Genomic DNA, 13,827 nt, shown 5'->3' with positions numbered 1-13,827 from the left:
AAAGGAAAAGCATTTAACCAGAAAAAATATATGTAAAATGATATGTAGCATATGAAGACAGATGACTCCCCTCCCACTTCCCAGTAATGATCAGTGTTTCCACCATAATAACAGTCCTTACAAAGTAGCTGCATTTCTGCTGCTTTTGATTCTCTTGGGGCAACTACCCCTTCGCTCGCCCAGACTGAAGCTGTAGTGAGCCAGAAATTACACCAAAAAATATTGGGTCAAGTCCAGGAAAAAAAGAAAACAAGACATTTAGAGGCTGTTTTATTTTTAACCCTGAGTTTTTGCTCCCCAAGACAGCTGACCCTGAGAATGCTGAGGAGACACTGAACTCAACCACTTGTGGGAAGAGGTGCCTCACATCCTTCATCAGTAAGCTTTCTGGCTGATTCAGAAACAGCACTCACCACTTCCAAGCCCCCTCATCCAGTCTTCCTTAGCCAGAAAGCTGGTATCCACAAAGCAAAGACTAATCAGCGAAGGATGGAACCCTGAAGGATATAGGAAGTTCATCAAAAATGGAAGAGGCTTCCCCTGAAAATGTGCAATTACAGATGAAATGAGCTCTCAGTCTCCTTAATGAACTTCTTTATGAAGATATCAGTAGGGACTAAGTGTTAAGTGTACAAGTATTCACATTCACATTGTGGTTCCTTCTCATTGAGGAAGTTGTTCATGATGCTTTTGACAAATTAAAATCTGCATGGGCAGCTTTCATATCTCTAATTTCCATGGTGTCAGTTCTGTTTTTACAGATTACTCTGGTTTTCAGTGGAACAGCTGAGGGCAGAATTGGGACCAACATTTCTATTATTCAGATACATACATGAGGCTCCCACTGACTTCAGTCAAGTTGTCTTATCAAGGTATGATGTAGTGTATTTGTTAGCCTGTTCAAATACAGGGTTACAGCTTCACAACTACATGGCAGAGGTTTATATTACTAATGCTTTGCATAGTTGCCTGTTATTCTGGTAACCATTGCTCCAGCAAACTGAACACAGGTACCTGCCTAGACTGCTTATGAAACTGTGTTTTGAGTTGTGTCCGGTGTTGAGCAGAATGACAAACCCATACAGTGAAAAACACAACAGCATGCAGCCAGGGGAAGAAGCTGGCCTTCAAGGAAATCTAAAACTAGATTAAGAACAGTTTTGGATCTGACACACTTTATAATGAAAAAATGTATACCATTCTATATGCATTTGAGTCTTGGTCACTACAAAGTTTCACTTAACAGGAGACAGTTTACCTGGCAAAAGTCCCCTCCTCTTCTTCATCGTAGGAATGGTAGTAGGGCTGTCTTTCAGCCCTACCAAATCTCTCCCCTGCATTTGCAAAAGATTCTGGAAGCCAAGAAGAAAGATGGTGTGATGAGGGAGGAATCATGGTGCCGTCGTCATTCCCAGCAGGATACACCTGTACAAGACTTGCCCTGTTCCTATTCATTCTGTGCTGTGTGTGAGCATATGTGTCCTGTTTGTTTAAAACTATAAACAGATGCTAGGCAGGAGGGGGCCTTGAGAAGGTTTAAGGCAGAAGCTCTACAGCAAAGCAGTGAGAAAAAAAAAAGGAATAATGCCATTTTCCTTCTTCTAATGAAGTTTCTTGTTCAGTGTTATAGGAAGGAGACTCTTTCTATGACTTCTTACCAGTCATAGGACATGGTCCTAAATTGATTTATTTTGAACCTCCATAAATCAGAGAAAAACAAAAATGTCAAAATTTAGCCCTGCCCAAGAATTCAGTGAGAAAAATCCACAGAATGGCGTGACAGGATGGAGTGAAGCATTAAACTCAGAATCTGTTAGAGAGTTCTAATCCGTACTCTGCCTCTGACTAGTTAGGAGACCATGGGCAAATCAGATCCCTTCTCTGCCTGAATTTCCCCATCTGTAAAAAGGAGGTTGTAATTTTAGCTTCCTATTTCACAGGCAAATTGGGCAGATTAATTATTGGGCACAAATCTGAATTAATTTACTCTACGTTTACACCAATATAATTCCATTGTTCTGATTTACACTAGTACAAGTGAGAGGAAAATCCAGCCCAACAGCTTTACAATACTTTGAAGAACTATATACATATCAAGTATTATCTTTGGCATTTAAATACAAAGGTAATAAGTGCTTTAGAAATACCCAAACTAGACAGCGAGAGCCAGAGTCAATTTTATGTACTATGAAGCTCTTCAGCAAGTGCACTGATAGTCTCAGATGGAAAGTGACACAATGTATGCATGAAAATATTACGGTATTACTATTATTACAAAAAGTATGTTTACTGTGATTTGTGTTTCTAATTTCTTGATCTTTGCAGACTCTGCCTTTAATAGACGGTAACTTCGTGAACTACTACTTTTACACACTTTGCAATTCCTGAGGGGTTTTTTAATGAATTATATAAACAATAACAATCAAGGTGTAGGAAATTTCCTGGGGATTAATGACTGGCTGAGAGAACTAAAGGCCCAAGGCACAGCAAAGGATCGTTAACCCTACTTGATCATTAATCCAAACAAATTGTCTTGTGCCAAGGTTGTTATTTGTTATTATAAACTGCAGATGGAAAAACACTGTCATATGGATTTTTATTGGAGATGCAGTTATCATTGTTATATTAAGCACATTTCAGAATTAATTATATTCAGGAAAATTACATTAGCCAGTCTGAATGCCAGAATCATCTTCAATATTTCATTCATCTTATTATCTTTAGTATATTCACTGGAACTATCACAAGAAAAAGGATTTATTGAATTATTTTCCATGTGCTATGGTTGTGGACTTACTAAGTAATGGTGTTGTTTGTGCATAATGCTTTTATACATTTTGATTCTCCTCCTATATGTTATATTTCTAAAGTTTGTTTCTCACTCACACAAAACACCTTTTTTGACGGGAATACTGCTTTAAATTTATTACATTTTTAAAACTGATGTTTCAAAATATTAGCAAGACAAAGTGGGTAAGGAAATGTCTTTTATTAGATCAACTTCTGTTGATGAAAGAGACGAGCTTTTGAACTTACACTGAGCTCTTCTTCAGGTGAAAATATGGCTGTTCACAAAAGCTTGCCATTTGGAAGAGGTTATATTTAACTAGAGAGCTCTTACAATAGTGAACCCCATAAGAGTTGTAGGAAATTCTTTAGGGGAAAGGTATACTGGTGACTTAGCTTAGATCTTCAAACATATTCAAGCAGTTAACTCCTACTGAAGTCAATGGGAGCTAAGCACCTAAATACCTTTAAGGATCTAGGCCTTAGTGCTGTAGCCTAACACTCACATTTAAATCCATCACCTAGTATTCTAGTGGTTTTTAAATTAATAAAAAGCACTAATTGTTTTGAATTGGAGTTTAATATATTTAAATACATAGTTTACTTACATTTTTTTCTCAGTCAGGGCCTCACCCAAAGCCCAATTAAATCTATGAAGGGACCCCAATGACTTCACAGGACTGTCAGTCAAGACCTTGATCATGATCTATCCCAGTTCTTTTCACTTGTTAAGGAGAAGGAAGAGAAAACAAAACCTAACTTTGACACTGTCTCAAAAGTAATGGTACTCAAATGAGTCTGTTACTACAGGGCAAAGATTTAGTCCGTGAGGACCTGTATGTGGAACTCTAAACAAAATATTTGCATTGTTGGTAAGTCCCCTGTGCTTTAACCTCAGCTGAATTTCCTGATTTATGGCACTAAGAGCTAAGTGCTGGGCTGGATTGGGGTCACAATATATGAATGCAAAGTATTAAGGTATTATTATAAAAAGCATTGATCACTATGATTTGCATTTCTAATTTTTATTTGTGTTCCAATTATTATCCTTAAGGTATGTCTACACTAAGAAATTAGGTTGATTTTATCGAAGTCGATCTTTAGAAAGCGATTTTATACAGTCGATCGTGTATGTCCCTACTAAGCGCAGTAGGTCGGCGGAGTGCGTCCTCAATACCATTGCTCGTATTGACTCACGGAGTGGTGCACTGTGGGTAGCTATCCCACCGTCCCCACTGTCCATTGGAATTCTGGGTTAAGCTCCCAATGCCTGATGGGGCAAAAACATTGTCGCTGGTGGTTTTGGGTACATGTTGTCAGTCTCCCCTCCCTCCCTGAAAGCCTTTTATCCTGGGTTATCTGTGCAGACACCATAGCATGGCAAGCATCAGCTGTGCACTGTTGTTGTGAGCATTGTAAACACCTCATGCATTATCCTGCAGTATGTACAGAGCCTGGCGAGGAGCCGCCAGCACGAGGACAATTGTGAAGAGGACATGGACACAGACGTTCCTGAAACCATGGGATGTAGCAATTGGGACATCAAGGCGGCGGCAGTGGGGCAGGTTGATACAGTGGAACGCCGATTCTGGTCCCAGCAAACAAGCACAGATGGGTGGGATCACATAGTGTTGCAGGTATGGGATGATTCCCAGTGGCTGCAAAACTTTCACATGCGTAAGGCCACTTTCCTTGAACTTAGTGAGTTGCTTTCCCCCACCCTGAAGTGCAGGAATACCAAGATGAGACCTGCCCTGACTGTTGAGAAGTGAGTGGTGATGGAAGCTTGCAATGCCTGACAGCTTCTGCTCAGTTGGGAATCAATTCGGAATGGGCAAATCTACTGTGGGGGCTGCTGTGATCCAAGTAGCCAAGGCAATCGATAACCTTCTGCTAACAAGGATAGTGACTCTGGGAAATGTGCAGGTCATAGAGGATGGCTTTGCTGCAATGGGGTTCCTTAACTGTGGTGGGGTGATAGACGGAATGCATATCCCTATCTTGGCACTGGACCACCTTGCCAAACAATACATAAACCACAAGTGGTACTTCTCAATGGTGCTGCAAGCACTGGTAGATCACAAGGAACGTTTCACCGACATCAATGTGGGATGGTTGGTAAAGGTGCATGACGCTCGCGTCTTTAGGAACTCCGGGCTGTTCGAAAAGCTGCAAGAAGGGACTTTCTTCCCAGACCAGAAAATTACTGTTGGGCACGTTGAAATGCCAATAGTTATCCTTCGGGACACAGCCTACCCCTTGTTTCCATGACTCATGAAGCCGTACACCGGCAGCCTGGACAGTAGTAAGAAGCAGTTCAACTATAGCCTGAGTAAGTGCAGAATGGTAGTAGAATGTTCCTTTGGACGTTTAAAAGCTCGCTGGCACTGTTTCCTGAGTAGGCTAGACCTCAGTGCAGTCAATATTCCCACTGTATTGCTGCTTGCTATGTGCTCCATAATATCTGTGAGAGTAAGGGGGAGACATTCATGGTGGCATGGGAGGTTGAGGCAAATCGCCTGGTGGCCAATTTTGAACAGCCAGACACCAGGCGATTAGAAGAGCACAGCTAGGTGTGCTGTGCATCAGAGAGGCTTTGAAAAACAGTTTCATGACTGACCAGGCTACAGTGTCACAGTTGTGTGTGTTTGTCCTTGATGCAAAACCTCCCGCTTTGTTGAATGTATTTCCCTGTAAGCCAATCTCTCTCCCCTCTTCGATCACAGCTGGCAAAAGAAATAAAGTTCCTATTGTTTTGAATCCATTCATTCTTTATTTATAAAAAAAAAATTAGATCACTGACAAGGTAGTCCAGGTGGGATGGGGGAGGAGGGAAGGACAAGGCCACATTGCTTATTGTAGCCACACTACAAATCAAAACTGCTTGACTGACAGCCTTCTGTTGCTTGGGCCATCCTCTGGAGTTGAGTGACTGGGTGCCCAGAGCCTCCCCCGACCCGCGTTCTTGGGCGTCTGGGAGAGGAGAATATGGAACTTGGTGAGGGGGTCAGGCAGTTATACAATGGATGCAGCGGGGGTCTGTGCTCTAGTTGCCTTTCCTGCAGCTCCACCAGATGCCTCATCATGTCTGTTTGCTTCCCCATTAGCCTCAGTATCTCCTCCTGTGTGTTCTGATCACGCTCATTGTATGCTTTCCTGGCCTCTGCCACCAAATGCTTCCATGCATTCAGCTGTACCCTATCAGTGCAGGAGGACTTCATGAGCTCTGAAAACATGTCATTGCAGGGCGGTTTTTTTCTAATCTGCGATAACCTCAGGGACGGAGTTGATACTGGGAGCATAGAAACATTTGGGATAAAAAGGGAGAGTACAATTTAAGAAGATACATTTCTGAGAACAAAAGGGAGACTCTTTCACAGTGAATCAAGCAATTCACAGCAGACAGCACTGTGCTTTAGGTACAAGGTCGCATTTTGCCTTTTATATTGAGCGCCTGCCGGAATGATGACACATCACACACGGCTGGGCAACAGAATTTGGTTTCCAGGCAGCCATGGTAAGCCAAAGGGTACACGGGGTTGGCGTCTTCCGCCTTCATAACATGTGGGAATGGTTTCAAACTGCAGTGCCCTCCTTTCCCATAGTAAGGAATGCCGGTTGGGTTTGCCATTTAAAAGGAAGGGCTGTGGTTTTAGGGTAAATGTGCAGAACACCCCTCCACCCACCGTGTGGCTATTCTTCAGGATGATCCCTGTTAGCCAAGTGCGAACAGCCCAGCATGAACGGGGTCCTTTTACTGTTCCCTTACAAAAATTCCCCTATTTCAACCAGATGACCATAAATGATATCACTCTCCTGAAGCTAACACAGAAAGATAAAGACCGAATGTTGCATGAATGTGACCAAAACCCAGGACCATTCGCTGCCATGCTTTGTGCTGCAATGATTCCAGATTACTTGGTACTGGCTTGGTGTGGTAAAGTGTGCTACCATGGAGGACGAAATAAGGCAGCCCTCCTCAGAAACCTTCTGCAAAGACTTTCAGAGTACCTCCAGCAGACCTTCATGGAGATGTCCCTGGAGGATTCCCACTCCATCCCCAGACATGTTAACAGACTTATCCAATAGCTGTACTGGCCGCAAATGCATCCCAATTCTTCAGGGCAAATCAAACATTAAACACAATTGCTTTTAACACCTGTAGTGTAGTTACAAAAGTTCACTCGCCAGAGGTGCCTTCTCTGCCTTCAGGGTCCGGGAACAATTCGCCCTAGGAGGTTATTGGCTCCAGAGTGATGAAAAGGTCCTGGCTGCCGGGGAGAACAGATTCTCCACTTGCCTGCTGCGCATTCTCCTCCTCCTCATCCACAAAATTCTCCTCCATGTTGCATAAGACTCCCCCTTGCAGGTGCTCAGGGACAAGTGGTGGGGTACTGGTAGAGTGCCCCTAGAATGGCATGCAGCTGATCATAGAAGCGGCATGTATGGGGCTCTGACCAGGAGTGACTGTTTGTCTCCTTTGTCTTGTGGTAGGCTTGCCTGAGCTCCTTAACTTTCACATGGCACTGCTGTGTCTCCCTGGTGTAGCCTCTCTCCATCATGCCCTATGCAATTTTGGCATATATATCAGCATTTCTTCTGCTGGATTGGAGTTCTGCCTGCACAGATTTTTCTCCCCATACAGCAAACAGATCCAGTGTCTCCCATTTGCTCCATGTTGGAGCTAATTTGCGATTCTGGGACCTGTTCTGCTGAGCTCGCCATGCTGACCAAACTGGAAATTAAATTCAAAAGTTCCCGGGGCTTTTCCTGTGTGCCTGGCTAGTGCATCGGAGTTGAAAGTGCTGTCCAGAGCAGTCACATTGGACAACTCTGGGATAGCTCCCAGAGGCCAATACCATCGAATTGCATAATGCTGCATCTGCACTACCCCAAATTCGACCCAAGAAGGTCGATTTTAGCGCTACTCCCCTCATTGGGGAGAAGTAAAGTAGTCAATTTTAAGAGCCCTTTAGGTCGGCGGAATGGGGTTGGTTGTGTAGCCGCATTGCTTATAAAATCGACCTAACGTGGCTAAATTCGACCTAACCTCGTAGTGTAGACCAGCCTTAGTCACAACCATAACATACTTTACTGTCATAGTAAGCCCCTCTTAAAGTTCTAATTATTATAGCTTTCTTTACAAGTCAAATTCTATTTAGGTCCATACTGCAGTATTAGAAAAAACACAGCCATTGCAGTATGACCTCTGCTTCAGTTCTTTCAATTAAACCATTAAACTACAGCTGCTCTCAGCGTACTACATGTCATATCCTGAAAGAGTGCTCACAAATTCTTGTGTGTTAGTGAAAGGTTCCCACTGAGTAAGGTGAAATTCAGACCACGAGCTATTCCTACGTACTCATAATATCTCAATAAACATGACAGAAGCTTGGTACATGGACAATTTCTGCAAATAAACAGACCTTCTAAATCCTTTTAGGAGCAAGACTGTGATAATTCGATTATTTTAGACAACAGATTTGTCTCAAACTCCTGGATAGATTAGAAAACATATTGAGGATAAAACCTAAGTCCTTCCCGAGCGGCTTGGCAGGAAAGTGGAATAATAGCATTAATTTAAAACACACTGCCTCTTCAATTATTAGCTTTTCCATCAGTACTTAATTTTAGGAAACAGTGCTCAGTGCCTTGTGTTTCAGAATCGATAAAAACAGAATGTTTTCAGGAAATATTCCACTGAGATATTTTAATACTGTTAGTAGAGTTGTCAGGCATTCGGTTTTCGATCAGTATGCCTGGTCAAAAAGGGACCCTGGCAGCTCTGGTTGGCACCGTTGACCGGGTCATTAAAAGTCCAGTCGGCAGTGCAACGGGGGCCCGGGACTAAGGCAGGCTCACTGCCGGCTCTAGCTCCACGTAGCTCCCGGAAGTGGCAGTCGGGTCCTTGCGGCCTCTAGGCGCATGGGTGGCAAGGAAGGCTCCAAGAGCTGGCCCCACCACAAGTGCCTGCTCCAGCTCCCATTGACCAGGAACCGCGACAAATGGGAGCTGCAAGGGGGGTGCCTGTTGATGTGAGAACAGCATGCGGAGCCTCCTTGGCTGCCCATGTGCCTAGGGGCTGCAGGGACCTTGCAGCTGCTTCCTGGGAGTAGCAGTAAGTGCTGCTGGAACCCCACACCCCAACCCCCTGCCTGAGCCCCCTCCTGCACCCTAACCCCCTATCCCAGCCCGGAGTCCCCTCCCACACCCAAACACCCTCACGGTGCCCGCACCCTCCCCAACACCACAACACCCTGCCCCAGCCCTGACCCCCCTCCTGCACCCCAAACCCCTCATCCCTAGCCTCACCCCAGAGCCTGCACCCCCAGCTGGAGTCCACACCCCCTCCTGCACTCTGAACCCCTTGGCCTCAGCCTTGAGCCACCTCCTATGCCCCAAACCCCTCATTTCTGGCCCCAACCAGAGCCCACAACCCCAGCCCAGAGCCCATACTCCAATCCCTTTCCCCAGCCCAGCGCCCTCTCCTGTACCCCAAGCCCCCCATCCCAGCCCCACTCCCCAGTTCAGACTCCCAGGCCACTTCTGGGAGCCACATAAGCCCGGAGCCTGCACCTCAACCATCTCCCGCAATCCAACCATCTGTCCCAGCCCTGAGCCCCCTCCCACACACAAACTCCCGCCCAGAGCTTGCACCCCGCACCCTCTCCTGCACCCCAAACCCCTCATCCCTGGCTCAGAGCCCCCTCCTACAGCCCTCATCCCCGGCCCAACCCCAGAGTCCGCACCTCCAGCTGGAGCCATCAACCCCCCACACCCTAACTCCCTGCCCCAGACCAGAGCCCCTTCCCACACTCTGAACCCCCCATTTCTGGCCCCACCCCAGAGCCTGTACCCCCAGCCAGAGCCCTCATCCCCATCTGCATCCCAACCCCTGGCCCCAGCCCAAAGCCCCCTCCCTCACGTCAAACCCTTGGCCCTACCCCCAGCTAGAGCTCCCTCCTGCACCCCACATTCCTCATCCCCAGCCCCACCCCAGAGCTCACACTTCCAGCTGGAGCCCTCACCCCATTCCACACCCCAACCCCTTTGCCCTCAGCCTGGTGAAAATGACGAGGGTGGGGGAGAGCAAGCGAGGGAGGGAGGGGGATTGGAGTGAGCGGGGTCAGGGCCTTGAAGAAGGGGCAGGCAGTGGCAGGGCCTCAGGGAAGGGTGGGGCAGGGGTGGGGCAAGGGTGTTTGGTTTTCTGCAATTCAGTTTTTGGCAACCCTACGGAGGTAGGAGAAGCTCTCTGGAGAAGAGAGGATCTAGGGGGTGATCTGAGGGATCCTGAGGAAAGAACCACAGGTATAGCCAAGACTGGGAAGAAGGTTTGAACTGCTCGTTATGTTATCTTATTGTTTTTATCATTATTGATAATACCAAGCTCTAGGGAAGAGGTGAGTTTGGGCTTTAAATATTATATAAAGAATTTGGAAAGCATCTGCTCATATGTCTATTGGGGTTTTTTTTGCACCTTCCTTTGAAGTATCTGATATCAGCCACTGTCACAGATGGCATCTTGGGCTAATACTAATAGAGAGACCACTGGTCTGATCTGGAATGGCAGTTCTTATGTTAATAAATGTTATGTCTCTTTTTCTCCTGGTGTTACCGATAGGCACTCTCATCCAATACTATTTCCTGGACAGCTTTTATGTTTGAATAATCAAAAAGGGAAAGTATATTAGAGAACAAAACAGAATCTGTGTGCAATTATATCTTTGGTGGCAATTTTCTCTGTGTGTGTTTTAATATGAAAAACTAATAAAGAGAATATTAAAAATGATTTTTGTTTCAAAATAAACATGTTTTTCATAGTGACATTTGGTATGCCAGGGTACTGATGTATGGCAAGTAGTGAGATTAGGTAGCTGTTTACCAAAATACTGTATCTTGATTAGCAGCTTTAGTCAGTACTAGATGGGACCATATTATTAGCAGCAGCTGAGGAGGGTTTTCCAGAGGACACTAGTGGGCTGTATAAATAATGCATCTTGACACCATCAGCAGAAAATGACCCAATGTTACTTATCCTTTTTCTCTGTCTCTACTTACTGTAAAATTACAGCTAATTTTTATGTATTTATGTAGGGTCAGATTTAGTTTTCCTTACTGAGATTCATTTCAATAAAATCACTTGCGGAGTCACATGCTATTCAACCTGAGAAAGGGTGGCAGAATCTGGCCCATAAGGAAAGACCATAATGCAATGCAGTCAAGTTAAGGTTGCTATGGAAATGTTCTAATTTAGACCAAGTTCTATTGGATACTGACATTTTCTGTGGCTTTGTACATCGACAAGTATCTGTTTGCACACCATGAATAATAAAATATTAACTGAATGTCATGGTTAATGCAGGTTTAAACTTAATCTTGTTTTGAAACAGTTCTTTACACCCACATTTCCTAGGTTTCTTAGGGAAAAGCACAATAGAAAGAAGTGAAAAGGAATGAAAAGTTCAAAAAATGAAAGATTGGCGGGGAGGCAGAGGACTAGCTTGTCGGACAAGTTACTTTTCTTTCACTGCAGAATCAGTATCTGATCTTCTGGGAATTATTTTTTGGCTTTTAAGGAAATGCAATTCAACATTTTCATTGGATTGTGTTCATGCTTAGCCTTTGTCAAGCAACAACAGTCCTCTTAAGCTCTACATCTTTTCATGTGCACATCTATTAACATATTTTAAAGAAAATTGTAAAAGAAAACATATTAAAATTACAGACAAAAGTATATGCTGGTAAGAACATATTAAGAAATTTGGAATAGCACACGGATTGCAATTAGTAATCAAGGGGACTGTTCTTGTCTCTGTAGATCAGTGATTTCCAGCTTGAGTGATTCTAGATTTCCCGAGGGGGGTTATAGTGGCCGAGAAGAGAAATTGTGGAGGTAACAAAAATGGAATCATCTCAGATTCCAACTAATGCCATGAAAAAAAATAACTTCATGTTGTCTGCTTTCCCTTCATTGCAAGGTCAATTGGCTGTGGAAGCAAATATGTTAATAGAGGGGAACAACAATGGGAAGGGGAGAACAATGGTGTTACCCATTTCAAGCACAATAACATGAAATGCATAGATCTGTGCATACATATTTTTGTCTTGCTCTTATATCTGTAGAAGCAGAAATGTGTTAACAGTTTGGCCTGGAGATTTCCACCCACACTTTGCTTCTGTCAACCATTCATAAACTTGTCATAGAATCACAGAGTTGAGGATGTTTCTGTATGAAGAAACGGTGTTTCCTCAGAGTGTAAATGGAAAAAATGATATTGGCTATGGAGGGAGCCAAACTCTTGGAAGAATTCTGGCTCTTCTACATAATAACAGAATTGTGAGGGAACTAATGCCCTCGCCAATAGGAAAGGTAATAGGAGCCTTCTCAGGTACATCTACACTGGTGCGCATACTCAGTTACCTGACCCCGTACATGCTTGTGTGTGTTTCCTATTCCGCGATGATTGTTCACATATGCTGTGCTGGACATAAGCATAATGCTGTGGACACACATATACACATATCCACACTGCTGTTTTTGTTACGTGACATTAGTGGTACCCATCTTAGGGGAGGTATCCCAGGGGTCTGAGTGTCAAGGGAGACACTCTAGGAACTGCTGTGCTGTGTGTTGTTGGTACCGTCCCCCGCCTTCACACATTTGCCAATGGCAGTTCATATTACCAGGGCTTAAATTCTCATCATTTCCAGGAGCCCTATGGCTTGGGGCTTCAGCCCAATGAAGGGCAGAGGCTCAGGGCGTCTGACCCGTGGAAGGTGCCAGGGCTTCAGCCCCACGGGTTTGAAAATATTTACCATAGTTCTGTTCCAGACAGCTCTGGCTGAATTTAAGCCCTGCATGTTACCTTCCTGCCAAAATTGGTGCAAGACATGGAGCAACTGGATGATGATCTGGTTCTGCTTCTACTTCTTATTGCGGGACAAATGTTTACGCAGTGGAGCAGGGGATTGGCAAGATGCAGGAGGGAATCTGGGCAGAACTTCCTGACGTGTTGGAGATGGCTCACCGTGAAAATGAATGACAATCCTTTTGAGTCCTCTGGAGCAGATATGGTGAATGTTAGTATTGCCACAGTATAGCAATAAGTGGACAGTCGCTTCTGGTCCAAGAGAATCAGCATGGTGTGGTGGGATCATATTATTCTGGAAAGCTAGGATGACCAGCAGTGGCTTCAAGACTTCTGAATGACAAAACAGACCTTCATGGAACAGTGTAATAAGCTTGCACTACACCTTTCACCACTCCGCCAGAACTTGATTCAGGGAAGCCATATTGGGGTAGAATCAGGTGGCTATTGGCCTCTGGAAGCTGGCAACATCAGACAGCTATCGGTCAATTGCAAACCACTTCAGGGTTGGAAAGTCCATTGTTGGGGTCATGGTTGTGTAGGTTTGCATGGCAATTAACACTGATCTATCCATAGGTGGTTGCTGTGAGCAAAGTTCCAGAAATACTAGCTGGATTTAAGAGGATGAGTTTGCCGAACTGGGGCATTGATAGCACCCACATCCCAATATTTGCCCACCAAAAGGGGTGAGTATGAGAACCAAAAAGTTTACTATTCACTTGTTCTTTAAAGCTCAGTAATCCACACAGGCAGTTTCATTAATACCAAGGTGGGAAACACTGCAAAGGATCATGACACCAGGGTGAGGAGATCTGGATTGTACTTGAAGCAGGGAGAAAGGACTTTATTCCCAAGAAATTATGTGTTTCTCTATGATATGTCTGTGCCAACCGTTATTTTGTGGGACATCGCATACCCACTCCTAATTTGGCTCATGAAATTATACCCCATCAACGACCCCAGAAAAAGGGAATTCAATTATAAACTCGGTAGCTGGAGAATGATCATAGATTGCGTGTTTGGTAGGCTGAAATCTTGTTGGTGCTACCTACGCACCCATCTGGATGCCAATGTGGCCAACACTATTTGCATAATCGTCCCCTGCTATGCATTGCATAACGTTTGAGAGAATAAAGAGGAGTGCTTCTGTCCAGAGCGGTCACAGGATATG

This window comes from Dermochelys coriacea, chromosome 1 (assembly GCF_009764565.3).
Source record: "Dermochelys coriacea isolate rDerCor1 chromosome 1, rDerCor1.pri.v4, whole genome shotgun sequence".
Lineage (NCBI taxonomy): Eukaryota > Metazoa > Chordata > Testudines > Dermochelyidae > Dermochelys > Dermochelys coriacea.
This window is presented reverse-complemented; position numbering follows the sequence as displayed.